This window comes from Haemaphysalis longicornis, unplaced genomic scaffold (genome assembly GCF_048455015.1).
Source record: "Haemaphysalis longicornis isolate Haplotype H1 unplaced genomic scaffold, Haemaphysalis longicornis Haplotype H1 scaffold_12, whole genome shotgun sequence".
NCBI classification, from domain to species: Eukaryota; Metazoa; Arthropoda; class Arachnida; order Ixodida; family Ixodidae; genus Haemaphysalis; species Haemaphysalis longicornis.
Genome location: NW_027526225.1, coordinates 29,706,585 through 29,734,454, shown reverse-complemented (window position 1 = coordinate 29,734,454; position 27,870 = coordinate 29,706,585). Strand labels below are relative to the sequence as shown.

The 27,870-nt window shown below is 49.5% G+C and overlaps 1 long non-coding RNA gene across 3 annotated transcripts in view; it reads right to left on the bottom strand.

Moving 5' to 3' along the window:
* Positions 1-27,870, bottom strand: part of LOC144162538 (uncharacterized) — a 52,030-nt gene that overhangs the window by 5,289 nt on the left and 18,871 nt on the right. For 2 of the 3 annotated variants that reach the window (XR_013320706.1, XR_013320705.1), the window contains exon 5: positions 27,619-27,778. This is a non-coding gene — a long non-coding RNA (uncharacterized LOC144162538). Of the gene's footprint in view, positions 1-21,790; positions 21,865-27,618; positions 27,779-27,870 lie in introns of those variants that run through there. The other variant, XR_013320707.1, reaches the window with a different exon arrangement.

Genomic DNA, 27,870 nt, shown 5'->3' with positions numbered 1-27,870 from the left:
TCTCCTCATCACTTTACATTTAGTTATGTTGAGCTCCATATGCCAAGGTTTGCACCAAGGAGAAGTATTATTAAGGTCAGATTGTAGGCATTCAACATAGGCATACAATGTCAGAGGACCATAAAGCACACAATCGTCAGCAAAGAGGCAAATAGAAGAAGAAATATTACTAGGCAGGTCGTTAATGTATATCAGAAAAAGTAAGGGTCCTAGCACAGAGCCCTGAGGTACACCTGAGCGCACAGGTACCTCAGGGGAGTTAGTTTGGTTGGCAGACACAAACTGAGTTCGGTTAGAAAGAAATACTTCTATCCATTGTAAGACTTGGGGATCAATTTTCAAATTACGCAATTTCAATAGGAGAAGTTGACGATTCACTTTATCGAACGCTTTGGAAAAATCCAGAAAGACACAGTCAGTTACAAAAGAGGAGACAAGAAATGCATGCAAGTCATTGGTAAACGTAATAAGTTGCGTTTCACAAGAGAGTTTTTTCTTAACTTATGTTGGGAATTATGAAAAAAACTGATTGGGCTCAAGAAAGTTAACCAAATGAGTGAATATTATGTGTTCGAGGATTTTACAAGGGATGGAACCAATGTATATGGGACGGTGGTTTGAGGGGTTATGCGCGTCACCTGACCTGTAGAGTGGAACCACCCTGCCAGTCTTCCATACCCTGGGCAAGTAAGTCTCGTCAATAGGTTTGGTGTAAATGAAATACAATATAAATGAGCTGTAATCTTTAGTATTCTGAAGAAATTTAGAGTTTATGTCATCAGGACCACAGGAAGACCTTTTTAGTTTAGATATTATGGCTGCAATACCAGCAGGATCAAGAGTTAATGGGTCCATGGGGAAAAAATTAGACTCTTGCAGGGGGGGGGGGGGGGGAATCACTGATAAAGGGGTCAGAAAAAGAATTCGCGAAGCTATCGTTAGGTACAGAGGCACACAAATGGTTCGGAACTGGTTCTATCAACATGTCTACCAGACAAATGTTACAGTCCTGCTTCGGCTTCATAGTGGTCCAAAAACGCTTAGGGTTAGTTCTCTATAAGGAGGGTAAGGTACAGTGGAAAAAATTACTTTTAGCCGTTTTTAATGCTTTCGCGTAGGATGCTGCTGCTAGCTTATAGGCAGCCGCCCACCGCACTGAACTTGATTTTTTAGCAACATGGAAGAGCTTGGCTTTCTTATTGGATAGTCTTTTAAGATATCGCGTATACCAGGCAGCATTAGAGTTGCTGTACACATTCCTCAAAGGTATGTATTTATTAATTAAGTCTAAAACCTTACATCTGTAAGAGGACCATAAGTCTTCATTTCTTTGTTACATGCCAGATGGCAGCAAAGTATCCATAAAGGCGCAAAGTTCACCGTTTATAGCCTCAAAGTTAGCTCTCTTATAATCCCTGATTATTTTTAGCCGCTTAGGTTTTCTATTCGGAGGAAGGGAAAAAGTAAAGTGAAGCACGGCGTGGTCACTTAACCCACGCGTGTACGTAATGGAAGATGTGATGTCAGGCGAGGACGTCAAAATGAAGTCAAGCAAAGATGATGTTGTAGGCGTGACACGTGTTGGTTGACACACTAGCTGTGATAAACTAAATTCGGAACAGACATTAAGAAAACACGCAGCCTCGGCAGACGCAGGATTGGCAAAGGGACATGCATGCGCCCATTTGATTAATGAAAAATTAGTCACTGACAAGTAAAAGTGGCGCACACGGATAACGCACTGCAATCTGATTCAAGCAATCATGAAGATTCTCGTAAAAACCACCCGCACTAGAGGGGGACCGATAGCAAACGCCAAATATGAATTTATTGAAATTGTAAGTTATGCAAGACCAACGAATCTCTAGATTCGAACGAAGCATGGTTAGAAAAGATCCAAATGGTCACTAACAGCAATTAAAACACCACCACCGATCTTGCAACGATGGTCACGTCTATACACCACGTACTTTTTGTTGCACTGAAATAGCTCAGTCGATGCTATTTCACTTGACAGCCACGTCTCGGTAAGTGCAACAATATCAGCCTCGGAGTCACTTATTAAAGCGCTAAGGCTTTCCTTTTTACAGTACAGGCTACGAATGTTTGTAAAAGATGTGACAAACAATACTTTTTTCAAGTTTTTTGCCAAAAACATCACTGGAGCCATTTATTTAAAAAAGCACCAGCTTTGTAATAACCATCGAAGTCAGTTTTTCTGCTTTATTTTGTGCACCATCTGTGGGGACCTTAATTGGGGCTACTCCCAATTACGCGGGCACGTAGCCCACGATCCCCTCTCCCCGAGGGGCGAGGATGGCCCCTCGCACCCTCTCCCTGTAAGGTGCACGGGTTGACCAATGCGCGCCGGTCCGTGGGCCACGTGGGGCGTGACGTAGTGGCCCCGCCTAAGGGCTCGCGGCGGCGGGCACGCGCTTCGGTGAGACCCAGGAGAGATTGGCTGGGTGCCGACTCTGACAGGTACTTCGTGCTCGCACGCTGCTCGCTTGCTTCGGCCTAAGCGACCGCCGTTTTCTCACTTCCGTGAGGTCAGCGAACGTACCGGGAGTTGGATTTCTCAGTCAGTCTGGTGGTCGGTTCCGGTCTTAGCCGGGCCCATCACCTGCAGCGTTTCGGTGGCTTACGCCACTGGAACAACAGCTGCCGATTACCCTCCCTGCGCGTCGGGCTCAGTGGCCAGAAGCGTACGGTCGACGGGTACCCCCCCTCTCTGCCCCAGGGCTAGGAGTGTAATACCAGGGCTGGTTGCTGTACCGTGGATCACCCGGAATTAAACCATGTTCTGGGGAGCTACTTCGTCTCTGCGGAGTGACTGCGCACGTGTGGCGAGGGCCGCCCGCGTCTCCTTGCCGCGGAGCAACTGAAAGCAAAATACAAACTAAACCACCCTCAGAATTTCCAAGAACCAAAGGAGGAGACAGAGACGGCCTAGCAACAGCCCGGAGTTCCCCCTTCCACGGTGAAGGCGAAAGCCATTGCACTTCTGTTTTTTTTCGTCTCCTCAACACTGTCAAAACTAAGTCTCTTTTACACTTCTCTATACAGAATGCTTGGGACTAGACAAATAAGTGCACAATTCTTATCACAACCATACGAGCACTAACCATGGAAAGCTGCAAGCATGTATACACAGCAGCACAAACACTAACAAATACACAGCAAAGAATTCACAATAACAAACATGCCTTCTCTCACTTACATAGCGGGCTGGAGAAAGGGTCAACAGCCTCACTAGGAATTGCCTCGGGAGGAAAGCTCGTTGTGAGAAAGCTGATGTGCGCATGTAGGGCTTTCAACCGGGAAAAGCCCGGTATTAAGCCGGCCAACTTCCCAACTGTGGGCGTCGGCGGAGGGCGTACCGATGCGGGGGCCGGAAGCGACCCAACACACCGGGTGTGCTCGTTTGCCCTGGCGCGAGGTCGTCAGACCCCAGCTTCAACTCTGCCGGCCTACAATGGTAGGCTTTCAGGTCGGCAATGTGAATGCGGCCACTGGCTTTCCCCGTTCGGAGATCCTTCAGTTCATACACAAGCGGTGAGAGTCGCCTCTCAACTTGGTAGGGCCCAACCCACTTAGGAGCCAATGCAGCGGAAAACCCCTTGCTGGCATCGCTAAGAGCGTGGCTGCGTTTGAGCACGAAGTCACCGGCCTGATAGCAAACGTTACGGTGGCTCTTGTCCTACTGAGCCTTTTGTTGGACTCGGGCTACGCCGAGGCTCTTCCGCGCCTTGTCGAAGGCCAGATTGAGCTGGGCGCAGAGCTGTGACGCGTACGAGGGACGATCCCGGTGCGCGCTCTCGTCCGAGTCTTGGCGTTGCGTGACAATGGTCAGGGGGTTGGCCAAGTGTCTCCCAAAAGTGAGGAATGCGGGCAAGAATCCCGTTGAACGGCTCTCCGCTGTCCGAACAGCGAACGCGAGCGCGTTCAGGTGGTCGCCCCAGTCCTTTTGGCTCGTGGCAAAAGCCCGGAGCATTGTCTTCACACTCCTATTGAAGCGTTCTGTCAAACTGGACTGGGGGTGGTAGGGCGACGTGGGACGATGCTCGATCCGCAAGGATGAGCATGTTTCACGGAAAAGTCGGGCAGTAAAATAGGAGGCATTGTCCATGATGAGGAGCTCTGGGAAGCCGAAGCGAGTGAATACCTCCATTAACTTGTCCAGCACAGCCCGGGATGTCACCTTACGCAGTGGAAACAATTCCACCCATTTCGTAAAGTGGTCCACCACTACCAACAGGTGCTGATAGCCGTGCTTGCTTCTGGGGAAAGGCCTCATAAGGTCGCAGGCGGCTATTTGCCACGGCCGCTGGCTGTCAATCGGTTTCATCAGCCCTGGCGGGCGCCCTCCACGCAATTTGACAGACTGACAGGCATGACACAACCGGCAATAGCGGAAGATGTCCCGCCTCATGCCGTGCCAGGTGACAGTGCGACTGATCTTCAAAAAGACCCAGTAGCTCGTTGTGAGCGTACCGCAAAAGCGCGCACCTCAGACGTTTCGGGAACGGAGCTTGACAATGAAACAAGAAAAAAAAAGAATAGAACATGGGGGGGTTCCCGTTGAAAGTTCTTAGTGAAAGTTCTCTTGCCGTCCGATCAACTCGCCTGGTTGGCTCGGGTCTCAAGGAGGCGTCGGATGTTGCATCCCCGTCTCGATGCCAGACCCGGGTGCCGAGTGGACGATCGGAGCGACCATGGCCGCGAAACCCGGGTCGGCGGCCATGCGGCGCCGGCACAAAGCCGCCAGCTCCGCGTCCGATAGCTCCGCCACTGAGGCAACAGTGGGTTTGTTGCCGACGCTCGCGGCGTCCTTCGCAGGCGGCGGATGTAGGCGGCCGGAGCTGCGTGAGGCGTGCACCACCACCTGGCCGCATTTGCCACAGCAGATTGCATCCTCAGGGAGTGGCGGGTGGGCGCCACCGGCAGCCGCGTCGTGGTCGCTGATGGTGTGGCCGAGGAAGGGGTATGGGACGGACAGCTGGCCCCATTCTACCCGTCGCTGCTCTCCCCAAGGAGCCCCCGATGCATAGGCGAGAGGAGCCGCCCGTCCCTCCTGGCAGGTCCAGGTCGCCACCGTTCGCACGGGCGGCCTCGGAGTTGTCGCGGCCAGGCTCTGCTGTGCGGAGCCCGAGGCCCCAGAGACCGAGTCTGCCCGCGCGCCAGGCGTAGCGGCCCCAGGGCCCCGGGGGTGATGGTGGGAGAACCTCCTTTGGCCCCCGTGCCCCCGGAACGGTCTGCCACCACGACGGCTTCCTGGGGTGCCGCCGCGTCCCGTTGTGCTGCCGGCCGGACGTTCCATGTTTTTGGCGGGAAGTGAACAAAGCGCGGAGAATGTCTGCGGCGGTGACTGCTTCCTCGCTGCTCCGGATGGAGACTGGCCGCCCGCCAATGCACACGGGGGGAATCACAAGCCGCACTCACGCTGCCGCACGGGAAAAACACGCAGCACACCGCACCTGTCCTCGTAGGCACACGCGCAGCCACACAGGCACCACACTCGTCATTCCACCGAACTGCACCAAACACACAACCACACAAGAGGTAAAAAAAAAGAAGCGACGCAGCAGTCCCCCTCACATCCGTCAGGCGGAAACGTCCTGACCACCGAACAGACGCAGCGAGCAACGGAACGTGGGTTAGAGCAGTAACGTTGGGTTAGAGAGGGTGATGGCCCCCTTGCTTGGGCGAGTCTGTACTCTGGTTTCCCTCGGCCCTTCGTTTCTTGTCGCCGCCGCGGTCCAACTCGTCCTTGTGTGGACGAGGGAGGGGAGATTGGGAGCGGCGTTTTGCAGGGGTTGGCGGTAGCTCTCGTTGTCTGTTGTTGTGTGCGTGTTCATTTTGTGTGTGTAGTGAGTGAGTTACTACCCGTCGGTTCGTTCGCCACGTTTTCTCGGCCGTTAGAACGATTTTCGCGGGCCAGATGCGCGGGGGACTGCGGATGCTGTTGTTTTGTTGCGGATTCTCGGCCCAAGCAGTGTGGTGTACGCGTGTGCGAACGCTTCTTTGGCGTTTCCTGTGCGTGAACTTTTGCCGAAGGCGTCGTCCGTTCGCCGCGGCAATCCTTGTGCTTCTGCTGCCTTGATGAATGTGACGCGTGTGCGCGCTTGCCGAGGGGGACAAGTGGGCTTCCGGCGGCTGCTTCCACCCCCGCGTTCCATCCTCGCGTACAACACCGCAGACCTGCATGTATGAGTGCGTGTGTGTGTGTGCCAGCTTCATTCGGCCGAACTGTACACCCCACTGGTGGTGCGTGTTTGTGGAGAGCATGCCATGTCTTGGGGTGTGTGCCGGCACCGCGACCTCTTCGGCTAAGCTGGCTGCGGCCAGGGACGCCGACAACCGAGCGCAGAGTTACTTTTCGTCTCCAGGAATGCGGGCACCTTGAATGACCGAGCTGACCTTGGGCTGCCTTCGACTCAGCCTAACCCCCCCTCCTTCCTTGCGTGGGGCTGAAGCTTGGGCCGCTCCTCTCTCTGGCTGCTTCCCCGTTCGTCAGCGCCGATCCCGACTCCTGGAGTCGGGTCTCCTAGTGCCCACCAGTGCCCACCAAAGCCCAAGCTAGTGCCCACCAGCCCCTACTCCAGCCCTTAAACAAACACTGCATTCACAACGTGCGCTACAGATATTTAAGATATACATACACACTATGAACAAGGTGTGAAACAAGAAATGTACACTATAAACAACACTCTACTCACTTGGTGAGGGAACTAATGTTACGCTATACAGAGGAGGTCAACTAAGGTTGCACTACGTACACTATACTACACGAACACAGCTGTTACTTATATTACATGACCTACGGTTAATTATAATGCACTAAGAACACTTAATTACATTACATTACGTACACTTCATTACATTACACTAGATACACAGGTGTAGAAAGATACACAGAGGTGGAAATATTGCACTAAGTCCGCAAAGGGTTGCAGTGGTCATCACGGGGCTACACATTGTTCGGCAGTACGGGGCACAAAGGGGCGAAAAGATCCTCCCGCTGTCAGCGTTCGTTGTCGTCACTTTCGGGTGCCACAAGGCTCACCGTGGAGTCTCTCATCACAGAGTTCTCGAGGGGCGCAGATAAACAGCGGACGCGCAGGCGCGATTCCACCGTTGCGTCGAGCCGTGTCGCTCCGCAGAGGGATGAAGGGAGACTCCTGGCTTCCGGACTCCTGGCTTCCAGCCAGGAGTCCGGTCGCCTACATCCGCCGCCTGCGAAGGACGCCGCGAGCATCGGCAACAAACCCACCGTTGCCTCAGCGGCGGAGCTATCGGACGCAGAGCTGGCGGCTTTGTGCCGGCGCCGCATGGCCGCCGACCCTGGTTTCGCGGCTATGGTCGCTCCGATCGTGAGGATCCGACAGCGGGAGGATCTTTTCGCCCCTTTGTGCCCCGTACTGCCGAACAATGTGTAGCCCCGTGATGACCACTGCAACCCTTTGCGGACTTAGTGCAATATTTCCACCTCTGTGTATCTTTCTACACCTGTGTATCTAGTGTAATGTAATGAAGTGTACGTAATGTAATGTAATTAAGTGTTCTTAGTGCATTATAATTAACCGTAGGTCATGTAATATAAGTAACAGCTGTGTTCGTGTAGTATAGTGTACGTAGTGCAACCTTAGTTGACCTCCTCTGTATAGCGTAACATTAGTTCCCTCACCAAGTGAGTAGAGTATTGTTTATAGTGTACATTTCTTGTTTCACACCTTGTTCATGGTGTGTATGTATATCTTAAATATCTGTAGCGCACGTTGTGAATGCAGTGTTTGTTTAAGGGCTGGAGTAGGGGCTGGTGGGCACTAGCTTTGTTTACTTACATTAAGATTGTTCTTTTTGGATGAGTACCTGATGGCCGGCTTTCCAACCGTCAGGGGGGCATTTAAGGAGAGGGGGATGTGGGGGTTAAGCCCCTCAAATTGGGGCGAGGAGGCCCTAGCGACGTCCTTCTCCTTGGTGGGGCGAGGGCGATCATTGCGTGCCTCCCTCCTCTCCCTACGAGGCGACGGGGGATGCGCGCAGGAGACTCCCCAGGGGAGACCGCCCTTGGGACTCGCAGCGATCGTACGGTACGTAAATGCCCTTCGGCCACTTTTGGCCATTTCTTGCATTGGCCATTGTTTCCCACTTCCGTGGGTCACGGCACCCACCGTGTCGATTTGCGCATGCCTTGATTTGCGTCAGTGCGTTTATCTAGGATGCCCGGCGAGTCTCCACGGGCATATTCCACTCATTGGTGGGTTGCCCCGCGTCCGCAATGTGACGGCTTGCACAGTCTAAGGTCAGCAGACGAGCGCCGATGACGCTCGGTCGAGTCCAGTGGCTTAAAATGTGTAGCGGCCACAGAGAGCCCCCTTCCCCTACGTCAGCGAGCGTTGCGGCCGGCCAACGCCGGCGGACGCTAACTGCTGCCCGACTACGGGCTGGGCACACGCTGATGGTTGTATGCCCCAGGGGCTAGGTGCGTAGTGCAGTGTAGCGTTTGTATCGTGGTTTCCCGCGTAATAAACCCCTGTACTATGAAATATTTTGCTTCCCGGTGAAGTGACTGACAACGTACACACGCGGCGAGAGTCGTGGCTCGCTCTCAAACCCGTTGTGGGCAGAGGCTCTCGGCAGGGCAGTTCGGTGCTGCGCGAGAGCAGTGAGAATAACGACGGCGCGTTATTCTATTACTCTATTCTGTTCCTTAGTACTAATTTCAAGGATTAAGGATAGTAAGAATGCCCGCACACCGTACAGCTCTGTTTGCAAAGTATTTTCGCTTGTGGTCAACCTCTTTCAGCCACTTGATGGTGATGTTGCACCCAGGTTTTGATCCGAATGATTCCAAAATGCTGGCTCATGAGTTGCTATCATCATAGAATGAAAGAACAGCATCCAATGTGGCAATCTTGAGTGTGAAGCCCAAAAAAGACGTTTTTTTCGTGCGCGGCTCCGAAGGACAAATGTGGGAAAAACGTGCAACAGAGTCTTTGGATTGCCCTCACTGAAAAATAAGCTATGCAATGGTAGCTAAGCAATTTCTGAATACAGCTGGTTCCAGAAAAGCATTTTGATCTGGACCAGGAAGTTTCTTGATGAAAAAAGTGACAATAAACATGGAGAACATTCTTAAAGGAGCCATGAAGACAAAGCACAAGTTTGTGTTATTCGAAAAATTTCGTGTTTTATAGTGCCCCCAGCGCTTGCTTGTACGAATGCAAACGATGCTTTATTCACTGAGAAATTAATTAATTTAACCTAAAATTCTGATTTTCGCACTAAATCGTGCGTTTTTGTGTCTGCAATGACATCACAGGGCCTTTTTTACCATTAGTGAACCTAGATAGCGCCACCACACCGCGGCAAGCCGTTTTCTGTCTTTGGTTTGTTTGTGAACGTATTTGTACCTGGCTTGTTTTGTTCATGGAGACAATCGTTTTGCGAAACATGGTGCTCGCTTGACAAATATGGTCACATAAGACATCGTTGCTTGCGTCAATCGGCCAGTGTAGTCTCAAACAACCAAAGCCCCGCAGTCCTGTTCAGCTAAACCAAGCATAGTGCGCACAGTACCAACAGCAGTATAAGCATCGGTACTTCTATGTTTGCGTGTGCTTTTGTAACGTCCACTGTTTGTCCCACTATTCTTAGGGCTTTAAAAAGAATGTGCCCTAAATTTAAGCGCAAATACTAGCTCGTTCGGCAAGCTTATAAGCTCTGCCTAATTTGCGCTTGCTTTTGCCGCCCTCCGCCGATCACAAAGCTGTCTGGTATGACATCATAGGTTCTGTTGCGGGAAATGAGCTAGAGGGTCGCATGGCTGTTCCGTTTTCTCCTAATTATGTAGCTTATTTGAACGAAGTTTATGTTAAAAGTGGTGTCACTATGATTCTCACGAGGCAATCTTTTGAAGGAACCAAACTTGTGTTTTCTCTTCATGGCTCCTTTTTAAAGAGGATATGGTCACTTACTACTTGCTTACGAAAAAACTGTTTTTGAGTGAGAAATAAGACTTTCTAAGAAAAGCGTGATTATGAAAAATGTGCACAAGGGATTTAACTTCCCTAAAAGCAAAAAAAAAAAAGTCTTTTTTTTTTAAATTTTGCCTTACGCTGTGCCCTTAAGTGCATTACATGAAGGGGTGAACAAGACACTGAAAGATTTTTTTTGTTAATCCATCAACGCTACACAGGCTCAACCACACGCGCTGTTAGTGGAGGGCTGCGGATTAATTTTGACCACATGGAGATCTTTAACGTGCGCCGAAATCTCGAACACACGGGCGTTTTCGCTTTTCGCCTTCATCAGAAAAGCGGCAGCCACGGCCGCCAAAAAATGATTTGTTCTGAAAGATGTTGACTGATTCTGAACAAATCACTGAAAGATGATTCGTTCTATGCCTTCTTTCAAATGGGTGATGAAGGAGCGGTGCCTGGCATCAGCAGACACATCATTCTAGTCGCAAATGTTTGAAAAACAAATTTACGATGGTGGGCAGCAGCGTACGGTACGAGGGGGTAAGCTCTGGAACTTTACTGCTGTTACCGTATTTTCGTGCCTATAACCCGCCCCTGCATATAATCCACACCCACACTTTCAGCCCCCCGGAAAAGAAAAAGAAATCCTCGCGTATTGCCCGCACATTTGATACAGGAAAGGCTGCACCAAATCTACTGCGCAAGCAACACATCACATACTAAGTAGACAGAAAAAGCGTATATTTAGCAAGTAGAATACACTGACTGCAAGGCGAACGTCATAATTCACTCAGTGTCACTTCTATCGCCAGAGCTCTCACTTGAGCCACAGTCCTCACTGTTGTACACAAGGTCATCTTCTGTTACATCCATGTTGTTTGCGTGTTTTTTTTTTCTTGTTTTTGTTCTTGTTTTTCCTTCCTTGTACTTGTATGTTGTTTTGTGCAATTGCTGCCATGGAAGGCTTAGTCAGTGTTTCTGCATAGGAGCTTCACGGCCCAACGCGCATTGCCATGAAGCTGTACTAAAGGAAAAACCCCGCGTATTATGCGTACCCTTACTTTGCCACTGAAATTTTTACATTTTTTCGTGCGGGTTATACGCGCGAAAATACGGAATATGCAGTTGTTCGGCACCACTGAAAACGGGAATATAGTTCCATGCTGGAGGAGAACAATGGTATGCGTCAGAACTGTTCGTCTTGCTTCATAATGGCTTTTATTCCAATCACTATTTTATTTCGGCAACTCAGCCAGCCTGTACGTAAATTTAAACTTTTACCTATTAGCTGATTTCACACATAGCACATGCCTTATGCCAAAGTACAGCTAAATCAAAATCGTCGAAATTTCTGCGACTCCTAGCCTTTCACGACATTACTTGGCGGCCAGGGACCAGGCGAGGTCCTTCTCGATGCATTCAGTGAATGCCACTACGGCATTGTCTCGAAACAAAGCACTGGTCTTTTACAGGGGGACGCCGAACGCTTTATCATACAGCGGAATCCCGATAATACGAATTTCAAGAGATCGTGCGAAAGCGTCGTATGACCGGGGTGCAGGTAAATGGTGGCCTAGTGGACGGTCTCACATGACAGGTGGGCTAAGAACTTACTTAAAGTACTATATTTTGCCATTCGCACGTCATTGGCGAAAATTTAGCTAAAATCCCAAGTTGAAAAAAACAAACACCTATTTTGTGCCCCCCTCCCGTCTACAGGGTCCGAGCTAGCCCTCCAGCGCTATTTATAGCCTGCCAGCTTTGGGCCTCGTGCATGCAAGATAAGGCAGACGTGGTTGAGCAAATTGAGAGGGCAAACGGTGAGTGTGAATCTGCCATGGCCAAGCGAAACAAACGATAGCAGGAGACGGCGATGGAAAAAAAGGCGGCAAAGAAAGGAGCGGAGCGACAACACCGCTTCGAAAGACACTGATAAGCAGACAGCAGAGAAAGGGGGAGAGAGAGCGTCGTGAAAGGAAGAAACTTGGATCGAGCGTGCGAGGAAAGCGGATGTCGGGCATCGCCGTGGGGTCGTGTCGTATGTTTTTCGCTTTTGTTGGTGGCTCGATGGGAGCTTCAAATTCACAGTCCGCGAGGCACCTCAACTTTGAATTCTCACGGTTGGCACGTTGGCGTACTGCTGCTGCGTGGGGCCCTCAAAGGTTCCCTCACATTCACGAGTACCCACCAGCTTGCTTGCGTCTGTTTAGCAAGTGGCCCGGCCCGCCTGCAGACCTCTGCACATCAAGCAGCGTCAAACGGGGGTTAAGAATAAAGAAAGCTTAAGACGAGGTGGCGAAGCAGTGTAGAATATCGGGAAAATGCCGGTTTATCCACGACAGGATTCGTCGTATGAAGCGGACTGCGTGAACCCAAGCATCATATCATCGAGGTTTCTAATGCATCGTTTCTATGGTGACTTTGCCGGCACCGCGGTAAGCCGCCGTAGGTCCGGGGGACGTATCAGCGGGGTTCCACTGTATTTACAGACATTCCACTCATGGCATCGTCTGCAGTGCTTCACCGCCCCTTCCTCATCTAGGAGCTCTTATTCATGCTACCGTGAAGATGTTGGATGCTGTGAACACCTGCAACCTGCAAGCTTGGCTTGACAATAAAGGGGACATTCTGCTCTCTTGCTTACCGGCGTGGGCTCTGTTCTTTGGCACGCCTCTGGGCAGCCCATGGCAATGCTGCAGTGGCGACGAGGATTGGCGACGCGCGAGTTGCAAAAACGAAACCCGAGGACCGCAGCCCGCCGTTGCACGTTATGGCCCATGTCAAGCCACCCGACTTCGACGAAGGCAAAGATAAGTGGAAACAGTACCTTACCAAGGTCAAAGCTTACTTCGAAGCAAACGCTGTTGGGAATTCAGCGGAAAAGAGAGCATTACTTGTGGCAGCAATGAGCATGCACACGGCACAGATATTGGCAGGGGAAGGAGCCCCGCACATGCCAAATTTGTTCACTTATGAAGAAGCAGTCACCACTCTAAATGAGTAATTATGACCCAAAAAGGAACGAAAGCACCGAAATCTACAAGTTCTACAACTGTTTTCTATTGCCGTTACTGGACCCATAATGTTTTTGTCATGCTCTTGGTGGCACTGGGCATTACTTGAAACTATTGCTGTTGCTGTCTAGAGACATTGAAGTCAATCCTGGCCCCGATGATGAAAGTAAGGCCAAACGAATGCTGGCAGACTTATTGGCAGGTCAAGCACGCATTAGTCAAGAAATAAGTGCTCTCACTCACAAAGTTGCTTCATTCGACGAACGCCTAGTCAAAGTAGAGTCATGGGCCACATCGACTGGCAATGTCGCTGCTAAAGTGCAGGAGTCAGAGAGTACGGTTGCAAAACTTCATAGCGTCGTCAACGAACTGGACAGGAAAAATGATGATTCAGAAAACCGGTCCCGCAGAAACAACCTAGGAATACATGGCTTCCCTGAATCGCCTGACGAAAATCCAGAAGAGCTCACTGTTTTAGTGGCCAAAATGATAACAGATAAGCTAGAGGTACGGTGCGACAACATTGAACGCTGCCACAGAGTCGGGTCGCACAACGAGGGCAAGATAAGACCAATAATCTTGAAAATTCTCGACTTCAGAACAAAGACTAATATTTTGAAGAATGTGCATAAACTAAAGGGATCCGACACCTACATAAATGAAGATTTCTCGGCAAAGGTACGGAAGCTGCGTAAGTTATTGTGGCAGCACTCCGCTGATGTAAGAAAAAATGGACGTAAAGTACGACTTCACCGTGACTGTTTTGTGGTAGATAGCGTTCGATACACATGGGACGATGCAAAGTCCGCTATCGTTAAAGGGACCCCGAAAAGCTCTGTGAAGGTGGCAATCAAATGTATTCAGGTGGTAGAACACATAACGGGGGATTTTTGAGCCAAGTGTGAGCCCCATACGTTGTACAGATAATTTGTAAACAATTTTTGAAGATCGCCTTTCTCAGCCGATGAGCGCGACGCCGCAGCGAGCCGACCGCGGGTGACGCAACGGCGACCGCGGGTGACGCAACGGCGATCGCTGCTGACGCAACGGCGAAGGCGCCCCCTGATTCGCCCAATCGCCGGCAAGGTCGGCTGCCGGCGGCGTCACTGTCATTGGCTTCCGGCTGCTCTTCCTCCTTCCTGCGCGATCCCAAGGCAAAGGCGGCAAAGGCGGGTCCGCAGTGATTGACGCGAGCCTAGGCGCAGGAATGTAGCTGGCTGCTTTGAAGGAGGCAGAGAGGGAGGAGGAGTCGATCGGCAAGTGGGGAGAGGTGCATTTAATTGCTTCTGGCGCAGCTAATACTGAATGTAGATCAATAATTCCAATGGCATTGCATCGCTAGATTGGTGCTACGTGACAATACAGGCCTTTTGTAACTTTTACAGAAGGCTTTTCTGGGTCCCTTTAAGGCCCCACAAAATGTGCTCTCAAATGGTTCCGGCTTCACTACTGCTGGAGCGTCTGGAAAAGCGCTCGGAAAATCCATCTGGCAATACATCAGCTCATTAGAACCTTTGACACTTTTGAATGTAAACGCGCGTAGCTTAGTGAATAAAATTACTGACTTTCACTGGCTCGTAGAATGTTACCACCCTTCAGTCATGTGCGTGACGGAAACGTGGCTTAATGACTCGATCGCTGACGGGGAATTTACTACGCCTGAATACGTAGTACTGCGAAAAGACAGAAGTGCTCGGCGTGGCGGGGAAAGGCGCTTTTCATTCAGAATATCATCGAATTTTGTTTGCTTCCTGATCTACCCGAAACAGAATCAATTTGGTGCAAGGTTAAATTTACTGTCTTGGCTACAGTTATCGGAGGAATATACCGTTCTCCGAATTGCAGTGATATATTTGGCCTTGTTATTGATTACATAGCAGAGCACAGGTTTTACGAATCTAGGCTTGTGATCACTGGTGATTTCAACGCCCCCTGCATTGATTGGATGAATCTTACCTCAACTGGCCGCAAAAAATTGATCTGTGATTCTTTAATTAACATAGCAGTATCCTATGACCTAACCCAAGTAATAGAGGCCCAATGCGAGAAAATTCCCTCTTAGATCTTGTCTTCGTCAGTGATGACTAGAGACCGGATTTTAGGCAAATGCCTATTTTTTTGCTTGCGTTCCTATCGCCCCATTTCGATATATGAGCACGAATTGGAGGTCAAGGATGGCTTTTATGGTGGTTTTATAGTGCCTATAAATGCCTATTTTGGGTGTTGGTGCCTAAACTCCGATAAATGCCTATAAATGCCTTTTTTCTCAAATTGGCGCCTAAATCAGCACTATGTAGCGTCAAGTTTCGCTTTCGAGTGCTATTTTATACCTTTATTCATTCTACCAGGAAATATTTACTGTTCTGAATTCTATGGGTTTGAACCTGGTCCTCTCTTTAACACTCCCCGCCCCCCCCCTCCCTTTGCGCCAGTGCAACTGGAGCGGCGGCTTCTGCATGCTTTACGGGTGGCTTTCCCGCAGGACTTGGCGGTGGACGCAGAACTCTACTCCCCAGGGGAACTATGATACCGTCAGGGGCAAAGAAAGTGATGGGGAAAAATTACGCCCACCTCCCCTCGCGGGAACCCTGGTGTGATGCAACGCATCTGGGTGGTTCCATTGGTGTTTCCGTTGGGTTGATTCTCTAAAGGAACCGGCGCATCAAGCAATCGTCGAGTAGTGCGAGAGAGTGCAACGGAGCACGGACGACCGTCGACTGAGACCGCGCTCGCTATCGGAGAGAGGAGAGGAGGAGTGGAGGAGAGACGCACCTGTGCCGACGCCGCCGACGCTGTTAGGCAAAAGCGTTCGCTATCGGAGAGAGGAGAGGAGGAGAGTTGAGGAGAGACGGACGCCGCCGCCGGACAGACGCAGGAGTGACATAGCCCCAAGCAAAAACACACTGTGACGTATCTAAAAACACTGTGACGTACATGCCCTTATCTTATTTGTAATTTACTAGTTGAAAGGTTCACCACCACGGGAGAAATTGGCTCTAGGCGATTGGACCCGACCAATAGGAGGCACCCTTCCCTTCTGGTCCGGTCTTTCAACGTGCACGGTCTGGGTTTCTCCGCTGCCCTTTTCAGCCATGCCGAAACGGAAGACGCCCAGAAGTGCGTTGATCCGACAGTGGACACTTAACTCACCATGTTACAGAATAGACGGAGAGACCGTGTTCTGCCAACCATGCGAAAAAGGGTGAGCCGACGAGTTTTTACGTGACGTGGGTGTTTCATGTTTTATTCGAAACCACGGCCCCTCGATCAAGTGCGCTTGATCCAGGGGCCGTGATCCAACTCGACATTGTGCAAAGTTGTCCATTGCGCCACCTTGGTTGGCGCCTGGGCGTCATGGCCGCAATTCGCAGTTATTGCTTTTTGTTTATACTGCCCTTCTTCTGAGAAAAGAAAGGAGGCACCTGTGTATTTTGAATACGGCAGACAGCGTTCCTTTCGGTGCCTGCATTTTTTCAAACGTTGGTTATTTTGATTGCTAGCGTTGTTTATAGGTTCCAAACTTTCAATACCATTGAGATTATTGAAATAAAATATTTTAGATACCTTGAGAAGGAGATTCACATTTTTATGTACCGTCCCTGTGTGCTGCGTTAAGTGAAAATCCAGAAATTTCTTAATCAAACGAGCAATTGATCGGTTGGTACTGAAGGATGATGTTTCAAAACTAGCGCTGATGAACGGAGCGTGTTTTTAAGATATGCACTGGTCATCCGTTAAATCGAAGTCCACCTCGTAGCTACTCGGTTAATTACATGCAGACGCAAGCTGGAATTACCAAAGTACGCCACGCTAAGTTAACACGCAATTGAATCTGGTATCTGACTTCCCCGCCGTGCCACCGTGAAATTTAGCGTATTGATGGCGCGCGCCGCGTCGGTTAAACAACGTCAATGGAATCTCACCTTCTTGTTTTTCAAGTGCGTTTTGGTGGTATGACACGCGTAGCAGCGCGGCGCTCAAGTGCAGTTATACCTTCAAATAGGACGCAGCAGGGGTGTTCGAGCGCTTCTCTGCGGAAGTTAGAATGTTTATTGATGCTTATCGTATTTATTTGTCTTCTGTTAGCATGTCAAGACGCTTAGTATGCTAGCATGTTTATCTGCGCTGTGATGTTGAATATATGCTTTGTATTTAAGAAATCCTAACGCATTTGCGCAGATACCTTGCGAGAAGAAGTACCACCTGGCTCAGCATGAGAAGACGGCAGATCACCTGGCAAACCTTAAGCGGGACAAGCCCTCAACATCCAAACATTCTTTTTTGACAACAGCCTTCAAGGACGACAGGACGAACGCTTTCAACGTTGATTTGTGCGAGGCCCTGGTGGCCGCAAACATCCCTTGGACCAAAATTGAAAATCCCGTGCTGAAACAATTTCTACAGAAATACTGCAATCACAACGTGCCGTCTGAGTCTACTTTGAGGAAGAACTACCTCCGGCCTTTGTATGAACAGACATTAGCAAGAATCAGAGAAGAGCTTGGCGACTCCTGCATTTGGATTTCCGTAGACAAAACAACAGACGTCAAAGGGCGCTTTGTCGCTCACTTTCTTGCTGGGAAGCTTGTGGCGCACGAGAAGACAAGGGCTTTCCTCGTGTGTTCGAAACCTTTGGAGAGAACAAATGGGGAGTCTGTAGCATTCTTTGTAAACGAATCCCTCAAGGTTCTTTACTCTACAGGAGTCGAGGCCACCAAGGTTCTGTTGCTCTACACAGACGCCGCAGCCTACATGCACAAGGCCGCTCATCTCCTGAAGGCCTTCTACCCGCAGATGCTCCATGTCACCTGCCTAGCGCATGCGCTTCATCGTGTTTGCGAGGAACTGAGGAAGCACTTCACTGACGTCCACGAGCTTATTGGTTCAGCCAAGGCCGTGTTCCTGAAGGCACCCTCTCGCGTGCGCGTCTTCAAGGAGATGCTGCCTGATGTGCCCCTTCCGCCAGAACCCGTCGTCACACAATGGGGAACGTGGCTAGAAGCTGCTGAGTACTACAACTGCTACTTTTCGGACATCAAGGCCGTGATCAACGGCCTTCCAATTGACGAGAGTGTTGCAGTCACAAAGGCCCAAGCTGTCCTCTCCATGAATAGCCTTCCAGGAGACCTCGCGTACCTTTGCGCCAACTTCACGTTCTTAGCGGATTCTATCAAAAAACTTGAAAGTGCGGGAGAAACTCTTGTTACGAACGTTGCGCTAATTCTCCACGCACAGGAAAGAATCGCCACCGTTCCCGAAGAACCCGTTGCCGAAAAGGCACGTGCGAAGCTGCAATCGGTCTTGGACAAAAACAAGGGGTTTTCTGTCCTTAAAGGGACCCCGAAAAGCTTTGTGAAGGTGGCAATCAAATGCATTCAGGTGGTAGAACACATAACGGGGGATTTTTGAGCCAAGTGTGAGCCCCATACGTTGTACAGATAATTTGTAAACATTTTTTGAAGATCGCCTTTCTCAGCAGATGAGCGCGACGCCGCAGCGAGCCGACCGCGGGTGACGCAACGGCGACCGCGGGTGACGCAACGGCGAAGGCGCCCCCTGATTTGCCCAATCGCCGGCAAGGTCGGCCGCCGGCGGCGTCACTGCCATTGGCTTCCGGCTGCTCTTCCTCCTTCCTGCGCGATCCCGAGGCAAAGGCGGGTCCGCAGTGATTGACGCGAGCCTAGGCGCAGGAATGTAGCTGGCTGCTTTGAAGGAGGCAGAGAGGGAGGAGGAGTCGATCGGCAAGTGGGGAGAGGTGCATTTAATTGCTTCTGGCGCAGCTAATACTGAATGTAGATCAATAATTCCAACGGCATTGAATCGCTATATTGGTGCTACGTGACAATACAGGCCTTTTGTAACTTTTACAGAAGGCTTTTCTGGGTCCCTTTAAAGAAGCTTCAGAAGTCCTTGCTGGTGATGAGCACTGTAGGATACCAGTGTCAATTAACCCATCGAATCTTCCCAAGTATAAGTACGCACCAATCACATCTGTCGACGTCGAGCGTTCGTTCTCCGCGTACAAACTCATTCTCAGCGACAAGAGGCACAATTTTGAACCCAGAAATCTGGAGATGCTGGTAGTTACCTATTGTTTCTATAATTTTCATAGTGATTTTTAAACTAGGTTCCACGTTCTGTCCAAACTCAATTCTTAATATTTATATTTCGAATGAGCTTATGTGTATTTGGCAGTGTTGAAAGGTCTTGCCTGTATAATTAAGGTGCCTGTAGAAAATTGCTAAAGTTTGTACGTCAGTTCTCACGTAACAACATGTTAATTTCTTAACAAACCTTGTCCATCTTGCATTTATTATTTTCTTGCTTTATTGTAAATTAATTGCGTCAGGCAGACATAACTTTGCGCTTTTATAAATCAGTATTACCATATTTCAAGTATTGTTTCTCCTGCCTGTTTCACAATATGCGACGCTTGAGTGACTTTCGCATCTGAACATGTATGTAAGCAATGCGCTTGTGAAATTAAGCCAATCGATCGCCATTAGCCCAGAGGTATTACGGGGCAATTCCACGTCTAAGGTCAATGTATAGAATTTGTTATGAGAGAAAAATAAAGAATAGAATTGAATTGAATTGAACTGTTATTGCCATTGTGGCCTCATAGCAATGACATTTTTAGATTTCCTGTCATGCTTACAGTTCGCTCACGTCTTCACTTGAAATTATTAGCATTTATCTAAAAATTTATTGCGCCTATTTTATTCTTTTTAGTGCCTAAAACGTTGTTTTTGCCACCTATTTTTGGCGCCTATAACGTGCTTTTTTAGTGCCTAAAAATCCGGCCTCTAGTGATGACCTCCTGCAGCATGGTGTCAAACAACAAATAATTGAAGGTTTGTCAGACCACCGGGCTGTCCTAGTAGGCTTCAATGCCACGTGTGAGCAGAGCAGGCAGTCTTACAGAACTGTGGCCGACTTCAGCTGCGCTGACGATGCTTCAATTGTTTCTACTCTGGCTTCTTATTTTGACAGCTTTTTATTTTCTAGCTGTCAGTTCATGCTTTGTACAATCAATTTTGCAATATTGTCACTGAATGTATGACGAAATTTGTTCCATGCAAATGTGTCAAACGCCACCCAAAAATCCCCTGGTAGGTACACCCGGGAAATCGTACAGCTTATACGTCGTATCAAGTGGTCACAAAGGCGCTGTCCACCAGACGATCGAAATCAAAATGGCCAGTTATCTTCTATGAAATCTTTCTTAAAGGCTAAGATGAAGGAGGCTACGATCGCAACTTTTCCTTTACATTTTACACTGAGCAACTGTCACTTCGGCCCTTATCTCACCGGCATGAGTGTGACAGGATTGCTTTGATGCACAAGATTGTACATGGTTCCACTTGCTTAGCCGCACCAATTTCTTTCGTAGATTGCTCGCGGCGGGCAACAAGACACACTGATCCCTTGAATAATGTCCCCTTTAGAGCGCACTTGGATTCTTTGAAGTATTCCTTTTAAGAAGACGGCAGGCCGCACCAACGGAGTCCTGGACTGAGGACCCCGACCACGATCCCCCTCGACTTTACTGTTCATAAAGTTTGCTCCTCCTCCTCCTCCGCAAACAATTGAATGATGGAACAATCTAGAGCCAGCCCTCGGACGTTTGCCCGCTGAACTGTTTCTGAAAGACTTGCCTGAACATGTTCCATGATATTACGAAGTTTAGGTGGTTTTTCATTTGTATATGTGTGATGTAACATTTTTGTTAGATGTGTACATTTTACAGTCTTTATTACTTGTATCTGTCATGTATATGTATTTCATGTACTAACTCTTCCACTCCTGCTATGTTTCTCATTGAGACAGCAGTATCTGTAAATAAAATAATAAAATTTTTCAACCGGTGCCGAGCCGAAGGGGAGCCAATGCATGCATTCCTGGTGGAAATTAGGTGGATAGCGGGCAAGTGCAACTTCAGAATCACTCTGGACCGAATGTTGCGGGACCGCATTATATGAGATCCACGTTCGAGTGCACTGCAGAAACGGCTATCGTCAAAAAAGGACTTAACGCTGGAAGAAGCGGAGGAGACCGCAATGTCAGCCGAGGCTGCAGAAACAGATGTAAAAAGATTAACGCGGATGAAACACCACTACTAAAAGTAGAGGCGTGTGGAAAAAGGTTGCTACAAGGGGAACGAAAGACTTCTCAAGTTTAAAGCTGTGGCAGACGTGGTACTAGTGGAAAGTACGATGATAACGGTTGTCCCTGGGCCAGGTCACGGTGTTACCAGAGTAAACGGAAAGGGCACCTTGCACGAAAGTGTCCAAGTCATGCACCATATGCAAACGACTCGAGAGCAGTGAAAACCAATAGTGTGGTTGTCACAAAGGGCTCGTATAACGAGTAAATGGAAACAGCCCATATCTGGACACTGCTGTCGGAAAGGAAGAACGTTCTGAAACCCCCCATTCACTGAACATTCCCGTGGGGAGGCATCGAATTGCCAATGGAGGTAGACACAGGGTCACCAATTTGCGTCATCTTTCGCAAGCGTTATGAGAAGTACCGCAGGCAGTGGCCAAGTCTGAAAGCCCCAAATATCAAGTTTTCCTGCTACATAGGCCACCTTCCGGTCCTGGGAGAACTTCAGTTACGCATCCACTACCTCCGCGGACTGTTCACTGACTCTGCTGGACAGTACGGGACCAAGCATGCGTGACCGTGATTTGCTTCATTTACTCAACAATGCAGGAGCTCCAACATTGCAGGTAGCCGCCCAAAACATCCTGCCAGAATATCCCAAAAGCAGCTACTGCATCAACGGCATCTTCGAGGACTACCAGGACGTCTTTTCTGCCGATCTAGGCCTTGTCGAGGGAACTCCTGCCACTCTGCACCTGAAAGAGGGCGTCATTTCGAAATTCTGCACAGCACGGCCCCTCCCCTACTTTTTGCGTGATAAACTAACGCAAGACAAGAGCTGGACAGGCTGGTTGGTATAGGAGTGCTGGCGCCAGTGAAGTATTGTGATAGGGCAACACCAATTGCGGTTGTGCTAAAGGAAGACGGCACGGTTAGAATTTGTGGAGATTTTAAAGCCACCTTGAACCCAGCTTGTGCCACTAAGCAATACCCATTGCCCGTGACTGAGGACATGTTTGCTCGCTTAACTCTTTCAGTACGGCGCCATAGGTCATTGGAAGCCGGCTTCCGGTGATTTCAAATCTCCCACAAAATCTGAAACCCGCGCTCCACAGACAACTATCGCCATCTGGTGTGTTCATTGGCAACTTCTCTTTCAGTTTTGGTTTCGATTGTTTACGTGTCACGTGTGGTGGCGGTGCAGCACGAGAAATTTAAACCGAAGGTAGCGGAGAGTAGGAGGGAAATGGCGTCGGGTTCGCGCCGCGCTCCGCACAGTTGGACTGCTGTAGCAAGCACTTCGGCAGCTCCTGCTGTCGATTTTTTTGATTCCAGCAGCAGTGATGGGTCAAGCAACGATGTGGGATCTTCAGATTTCAGTTCGGACGACGAAGCTCCAGGTGCCTCGTACTTCAACAAGCGCTGGCAGGTAAGTTTCGTTGCGACTCCGTGCTGTATTTATAAACAAAACGTGCTTCTTATCTGGCGACTGTGGTTTTACTTTTGTGTTTAGGGTCTCGACAACGTACAGCCAGGATATTTTGCCAAATGCACCGCGCCGTATCAAGTTTTCACCCTCGAGACAGCCTGGTGCCCATGTCAGAGCAGCGCTGAGGAGTGACGCACTGTGTTGACATCGCGCGAGTACATAGCTTCATTCTCTTCCAAGAACACCGAAAAGAGAACGCCGGAGTCCCAGAACTTTCAAGAAGCACCTATTTTGACCAATTGGCATTTAGAGAAGAACTAATTCAGCAGATATTTGAATATGAGGAAGTTTTTCAAGGACACGCACCCTTCTCACCCCTGGATCCTCTTTGACACCAGCCGAAAAGAATGGAGAAGAGAAGAAATTACAAGCTCTGCTATGAAAGAACAAAGGCACAGAACAGAACGAGTGTCTTATGGGCCTGGAAATATTCAAGACATGGCGTACAGTATTGATGTATACATGAATCGATAGCTAAGGAAACTAGGAACAGTTTGTATCTTTCAGAATACCTAACATAATTTTCTGGCTTAGTACAATCGCTTATTCCTCGCGTGTTTTTACTTTTGTGTGTATTTTGTTTCGTTTATTTGACATATAAACTCTGAATAATTGTATTTCTAACGACACTGCTATTATGTATATGAAAAGGCAAACTAATAGCTACAATATCATGTATAACAATACTAAATGTGTCCAATTGTTCAAAAAAAATAATTTTTTTTGTGGAAACACTCAAAATCCGCCATTTTTCCAACGTAACGACAGTTAAGCGATGACAACTGTTTTAGCACCCTTGACCTGCGTGACGCAATCAACATAACACCACTCGATGAAGCTGCAATAAAAGTATCCGTCATTAACACGCACAAAGGCCTTTTCTGCTTTAATAGGCTTCTGAATAGCATCTGCCCCGGCAATTTTTCAAAGAAAGATGGATGAGGTGCTGGCAGCCTTGCCGGGCATGCAAGCTTATTTAGACGACGTGCATGTTTCGGAAAGCAGGAATGATAATGGCGAACAACTAAAAAACGTCCTGCAACACGTCCGGGAACAGGGAGTGAAGCTCAGACATGATAAGTGCAAAGTGCGCAGACCGTCTGTGATGTATCTTGGGGGATTGAATTGACCAAGATGGTCTTCACCCGAAATAAAAGAATGTCGATGTTATTGCAGAGGCAATGTCACTGTGCAATGCGCGCGCAATGTCCCCAAACTGTGTTCATTTCTTGAAATGCTGATATTTTACGCAAAGTTCCTGCCTAGCATGTCAACTACACTCTTCCCGTTATACCAGCTGCTGGAAAAAAAATGTGCGCTGGCACTGGAAGCAGCCCCAGTAAGATGCATTTATTGCTGCGAAGCAAAGGCTCAAAGATGCTCGGGTTCTTGTGCCTTTCAATCGAAACAAAGAGTTGAAGTTGGAATGTGGTGCATCTCCTCATGGTGTCGGAGCAGTCCTGTTCCACACAGTAGGAAATGTTCATAAGCCCATCGGATTCCGCTTTAGAACGTTGACACAAGCTGAGCAAGGGAGGCAAGGGAGGAGGCCGTCGTCGATAGAAAAGCAAATATATTTACTCTATTTACTCTATGTACAGGGAACCACGTCTTAAGCAGCCATCTTGTAGCCTCTCCTAGTCATCTTCGTCTTTTGCCACGTGTGCTTCTGCTGAGGTATGTTGCTGCTCAACTTCGTTGTCCTCGAAAGTTCCAACAGTCACTATTCTCAACTAGAACGAGAGGCACCGGCGCTCATTTTTGGTGTAACAAAATTACGCGAGTTCACGCTGGTGACCGACCACCAGCCAGTTCTGCGCCTGCTGAGACTGGACCGTAATACCCCAATGATGGCCGCTGCGCGCATCCAACGCTGGGCACTCTGCCTCGGTGCCTACCAGTACAAGCTTCAGTATACTCCAGGGAAGCAGATGCTGAACTCCGATGCCCTGAATCGTCTACCTTGGTGAGCTGTGGATCCTGTCCCGGATGATGAACCTGCCGAATGCATGCTATCCCTGGAACACGTGAGCTGAAAGTTTTGACTGCCACCGACCCTGTCCTGACTGAGGTTAAATGTTACACACATGACGGATGGCCTAGAACCACAAACACCTTGTGCCACTTGGCACTGCCACACTTTGACTGGAAGCTGGAGTTGTCAATGGCGCACGAGCTACTGTGCTGGAGAAGTCGTATAGCAGTACCGAAAGAGGCTCGCACACAAGCGTTAAGTCTTCTGCATGAAATGCGCCAGGGATCATTGGCTATGGAAGCAATTGCACGTTCGCTGTTTTGGTGGTCAGGGCTGGATAGAGATATACAGCAAACGTCAGCTTTGTGTCAAAGCTGTATCCAGAACTTGCCGATGCCCACAGCTGCTCCACCAGTTAGCTGGCCGTGTTTACGCAGATTTTGCGGGTCCAACCGCAGGAAAAATGATTCTGGTGGTGGTCGATGCGCATACAAAACTGGTCGAAGCCATACCACTGGTGCACGCTAACACTGAAACCATGGCCAGCTGCCTGCGTGCCATTCTTAGTAGGTTTGGTGTCCCCCGAACGTTAGTCTCTGATAATGGGTCGCAGTTTTTGCAGCCAGGAATTTGAGAAATTTGTAAAGAACAATAACGTAGTGCATCTGAGATGCGCTTCCTACCATCCCCAGTCGAATGGAGCTGCAGAAAGGGTAATGGGAACGATAAAGAATGGGCTTCGAAAAATGAAACAAGAGAATACAGATGACAGTCTAATGTGACTTTTGTTCAAATACCGGTGAACTGCACAGAAAAATGGAAAGTCACCAGCAGAGATGCTCCTCAGTTACCAAATACAATCCTGGCTAGACTTTTTTGTCCTTCCATCTTGCAAAGCCATCGCAGAATCAAGAGGACTGGACCTTACTACTGGAGACCAGTGTTTATGTGTTGAAGTAAGGTAGCAGAAACAAATAGATACCGGTACGGGTCAAGATACTGTCCGCGGCCAGGATGGCTACCGTGGAAACTCCGGGGGAGGAGACAGGCCTGGGGGCACGCAGATCAAGTTCGCCTACAACAGCGTTGCAGAGAGTGCGAGGAGTGCGAGCAGCCGCCTGACAGTGTGAGATAGCAACACCAGGTATCTAGCCTGCCTACGAATGCAGAGGATGCAAATTGTATTGGAACCTCGCGCTGAACTGTCACGTGGTTCGAATGAGCCCCGCGTACATGCATTACGCAGCGCATGCAGTGCCTTTTGCTTTGTCTTTTGAAAAAGAACACGACGCTTGCCGAGATGGATGCGGGGTTTTGCATCTCTTTTCTTCGGCGCCACTAAAAGCCCAGGCGCGGTTTTCCCACATCGATTTTCGGTGCCGAAACCCGGGACATATAAAGGTCCCTGGTTCGATCCCAGGTGTCGGCACCAAAACATGTGGAAAAAGGGACGAGCCGCTAGGACCCGTTCCAATGAGTGCTTTGGGAACATGATCATGATGATGATCATGGGCATGAGGGAGGCGAGACGTCATCATCTTTTTCAACAGAGGAGGCTGGTCCGGCCGCCCACACACCCCGCTGCACCAACTCTCCGGAACGGGCAGCCGACGTCACCCCTCCAGCTCAGCCTACGACCAGACAAGTCCACACAGACAACATGGCAAGGAGCCCCCAACAAGGCCTGAGGTGTTCCACGAGAACGCGCCGACCGGCACAGCGTTTTAAATTTTAAGGAGAAAGAAGGGCTGCATAATCAGCACCGCCGTCGCCACTCTGTTGTGCACACGGTGAAGTGCACATCGTTTGCTCTGCCGCAGCGGCAGCTATTGCCGCACCTCTCTCTTGTCCCCCTTCCCCTCTTGCATTGGGACCGGCCTCACGCAGCGGCTGTGGCCCGGACTGCGGTTGTGGTGACTGACTACATGCCCAGACTGACAGCCCTATCTCTTATTCTTTATCCTCTTTTTATACCTTCCTCTCTCTCTACCTTATCCTTTCACTCCCCCTCCACTTCACTTCCCCTGCACTGGGTTGTATGCAGGTGAGCTCCCTGCAGAGCTTAAAATTATCCCCAGTGCACTTCCTTTCCTTTTCTTTCCCCACAAACCACAACAACAACAACTATATAAACAAGCTTGGCTTGACAATAAAGGAGGGACGTTCTGCTCTCTTGCTGACCGGCATGGGCTCTGTTCTTTGGCGCGCCTCTGGGTGGCCCGTGGTGCTTCTACACCTCCACACTTGGGGCCCTGGCCTATACTTTGGAGTAGAACCGGGTCAGCTACAGGGGGCATAAAAAGAGTACAGTCTGGTCAGCAGAGGCTGCTCGCCCTTGTCCATGGACACGCGGCACGAATGTGAAGCTCCCAACTTTCAGTCGCACTGTGCGTGCGTCGTTCGGTGTCCCTCACAATCACCGGCAGGGTGGCAAATCCCAATGGCATCATGAGCTCATCTAAATCCACATGCACGAACCACTCTGCTTTTGCCCCAGACCACCACATGCAGACACGAAGTGCTGCAACCGGGCCCCAGTCACGCACCAACGTTTCACTCAAGGGAAGCTTGAAACGCACGAGAGTCACACCAATTCCAGCAGACTGGAAGCGGCCAAGGAGTGCGTTCAGGGCCTCCGTCGTAGCCGCGTGACATAGAAAGGAAGATGTATCGGGTGCTGATGACCCTGTAGTTCGCTATGATTCCAGCCACATCGAGCGTCCAAACATAGGCTTCACGCACACAGCACAACACTTGGCCTTGCTGAACTTTGGGGCCGGTGTCACTTAGATCCAGCACTTAGGCTTGTCTCTCTGGAATGCCTCGAGGATGCCCACAAAGGGATTTTTGTTAACTTGCGTCGCCCAGTATGCCGGGAAAGGAAAAAACCTGCGTTGTCCGGAACTCATACCTTGGCCCACTTTTTTTCCAAAGTTGGACATAAGCACCGATCGTACCTAGGCAACCTTGTGCTGCCTTGTAGGTGCACCTCAACGGACGAAGCTGCTTAGTACAGGATGAGTTGTTGCAATTCATGAGGCTTACAATGCGCACGTGGGAGTTTTGTTGCTTGTCCAGGTAAGCCGCGTGCAAGTGCAGATCTTTGTTCAGCATGTCCCACGAAGCCTCTTCCCTCCTGAGAAGAGCATGGGAGGCCCAGAGTTGCATGGCGACCTCGTCGTCCTGGCTGTCTATGTAGAAGGGCCTGCACAAATGGAGAAAATACTGAGTTGAATATTCGATTCAGATGAACCAAGGAGGGACAATGTTTTAGGCATATACTGAGTTCATTTGACT